We start from the raw sequence: 3,428 nt of genomic DNA on the forward strand, positions 1-3,428 counted from the left end.
GGACGTCCTAGGATGAGACGGATGGATGGGGTGAAGGGGGCTTTGGGGAAGAGGGGAATGTCGGTTGAGGAAGGACGGGAGAGGACAGTAGACAGGGGTGAATGGAGAATGGTTGTATATGGAAAATGTTGTGATGCATGAGGTGGATTGGACGGGGAATGGGGGTGAGGTAGTGTGTGTGAGCAAAAATTTTTGACGCAGCCCGAAGGGATTTCTCCCCGTCCTCTCCTTTATATGGGGGGACGGAGAGGGGGGGGTCGCCGATTTAATGAAGCGGCCTTGCTGTGGATGTGCTGTGTCCTGCGACACTGCTTCTGACCCAGGGCAGTGGACAGGGTGCAAGGATGACCCGTCATCTAGGAGGTGCTAAGATGGGAGTGAGGGTGGAGGGGTGTGGAGTGTTTTCGGGGATGAAATGGGTGGGAATGTTTTTGTGCCTTGTCCTTTTTGGCTACCCCCCTGGTGAGGGGGAAAAAGGCCTTGGTATATGTATGTATGTATGTAAAAATAAAATATTTTTTTTATGAAACCTGAACTTTGCAGCATTTTTTAACTATTCAGAGAAACAAATTAATAAAAACTCAGAGGTATTAGTTTGAAAAAATCTATTCAATAAGATTTGTTCCCCAGACTCTAAGCTTTCATGTCATACCAAGCTGAATGATGTGGATGGATTTTCCATTCAGTAATTAGAGCTTCAATATAGCTCACTATATTTTCATTAAATATTTACTATGCCTTATATATACATGAGAGGAACACAATACCCTCAGGAATCACACACTAATGTAAGGGGTATTTATACCTATATTCATTAAACACATATTTTAAAAAAAATCACCTACTCCATAAAGTGATGCGACACCCCCTTAATCTAATTGATTCTGGGATGATTTAAATTTCAGTGTCTACCATGACTCATTTCAACTGTACTCCTACCTTGTTAATTGCTCTGGAGTGTAATAACGTCTACTCTGTTACATAGTAACATGAAAAACTTTTATTTTGTCACTATATTTTTCTGTCCAATCTGAATCCTTTAACATAGAAATAATGTCCTTAGATCATCTGTCGAATTTTGCTAAATACTCTGTGTTAGTTTCATTTGTTTTTACTTTCTTTATCATTCTAACCAAAAACCTGATAGAATCTTGATCACACCTTGCCTTGAAATGATTAATGAATTCCTTCTAGTAAGCTCCATATTAGTTGATATCTTCCATTTGCTGGAAATTTATTATAAGCCTAGCCCAACCCTTCTTAGGATATACACTTTTTTTTCTATTTTTCTTTTTTCATCTGTTATGTTTTTAGTGACGGTGTCGATCAGACTGAGAAAAACATTAACTCACATTGTATTTTCTTCCTCTTCCCCTGAAATTTTGGGAATGTTAATATTCGAGGTGTGAATCTCGTGACGCAAAATTCTTGTATTCATACCTTCAGTGTTTTTAAAGTCGATTTGAATCGACTGCCTCCTTTGTAGTCGTCCCCACACATACGTCAACCTCGTCTTTCTAGTTGTCCCCTCGTTTACTAACTCGTCGTTGTAGTCCCCTCGTTCCCTAGCTCGTTCTCTCTCGTTCCCTGTCGCTTGTAGTCGTCCCCTCGTAGTCCTCTCGTTCACTGTTGTTTGTAGTCGTCTCCTCGGAGTCAGCACGCAATGTGTGGTTGTGTTTGCGTGCACGGATTGGTTGGTGTACTAATCTTAATCACCAGTCTCTTCGTTTGTAGCGTTAAGTTTCACCCGTTTCCTCACCAGCTGCCGCCACTGTTACCTCCGTCTCCACTGTTCCCTTCTCTGGTCCCCTTTGACCACTCTGTGTTGTCGTCTCTATGTATCGTCTTTATTTTATGTATTTACTTTCTTGTAGAACGTCTTTCACTTTCTTTGTTACATGTGATTAGTCCCTCTCTATTTTCATTTTTAAATTGTTTCAGTTAAGGCACCTTAAAGGCCCCTATACACTGTCAGTCAAAATTGCACAGTCATCGAGATTGTGCAAGCAGTGTTTGGGCCACACACTATCAGTAAGATTGAGCAATCATTACTTACCTCTTGGAGTTTGTGGAGTTGGATGAACTCCCTCAAAAATTCCTGAGTGTCCTGTGTGCTCGCCATGGTTATAACAAAGGAAAGACTGAGCTGTTGGCGCAATCATCGCCACTATCACTCATGATGGTGTAACTACTATGCTTGAGCTTACAAAATCAAACCGTGTTGGGAATTCCTCAATCATCTGCTCAAACACTCAATCACACCCACTCACACAGGATATGCTTGCGCAATCATGAATATTGTGCAATCATGACTGACAGTGTGTAGGGGCCTTTACACCGGTGAGCCTTGCGCCTAGTTGCCGTGCGGTTACGCATGCTTCTCCGCTTACAATACGCACGTTCACGCATGCCATAGCCGCATGTCTCTGTAAGCATGCCTGTTTCTATTCACACCGAGTGTGAAGCAGTCGTCAACATGTCTGCTCTCGACCAAGCAGTTGCTGCTGCCGCAGCTGGTGTTAGCCTTCCACAGACAAGTAAAGGAACGATAATCCCCAATAAAGTTAATATATTTTCGTTTGACCAATCCGCCATACTGGCAATAAACTAAACAAGTGAAATGGTTGCTGCCGTGCGACTGCCGACTGTTGCACGAGTCTCCCCATCGGGGATGGGGAGACACTTGCGCCTACGTGCGTGTACAGTGCACATTGGCCTATACGCACAAATTTGAGGCATGTCATCCCTTGCGCAGAGGCATGCCTCTGCTTGCCTCTCCATGAAATAGGTCTAAACGAGCCCTCAATACTCTGTCTAAGAGAGAGGAATTAAACGGAGCTTATTTTTTCTTTCTTTATTTCCCGAATAAATACACTTGGATCTTCAAGTTACACCAAGGGACTCCCCTTTCTACCTACTTGTATATCAGTCACACACACACACACACACACACACACACACACACACACACACACACACACACACACACACACACACACACACACACACACACACACACACACACACACACACACACACACACACACACACACACACACACACACACACACACACACACACACACACACACACACACACACACACACACACACACACACACACACACACACACACACACACACACACACACACACACACACACACACACACACACACACACACACGCACGCACACACACACACACACACACACACACACACGCACACACACACACACACACACACACACACACACACACACACACACACACACACACACACACACACACACACACACACACACACACACGTACGTACGAGCTACAATGTTAATGATGAAATATGCCGACAGGAGACCCGTCGGTTCATAAGGAGGCTGAATAGCATGAAACTTACACCAATTTACATCGCTTTGAATCTTGTTCTATT

The sequence above is a fragment of the Oratosquilla oratoria genome, chromosome 7, assembly GCF_046742065.1.
Source record: "Oratosquilla oratoria isolate Oo_2021 chromosome 7, ASM4674206v1, whole genome shotgun sequence".
Taxonomy (NCBI): domain Eukaryota; kingdom Metazoa; phylum Arthropoda; class Malacostraca; order Stomatopoda; family Squillidae; genus Oratosquilla; species Oratosquilla oratoria.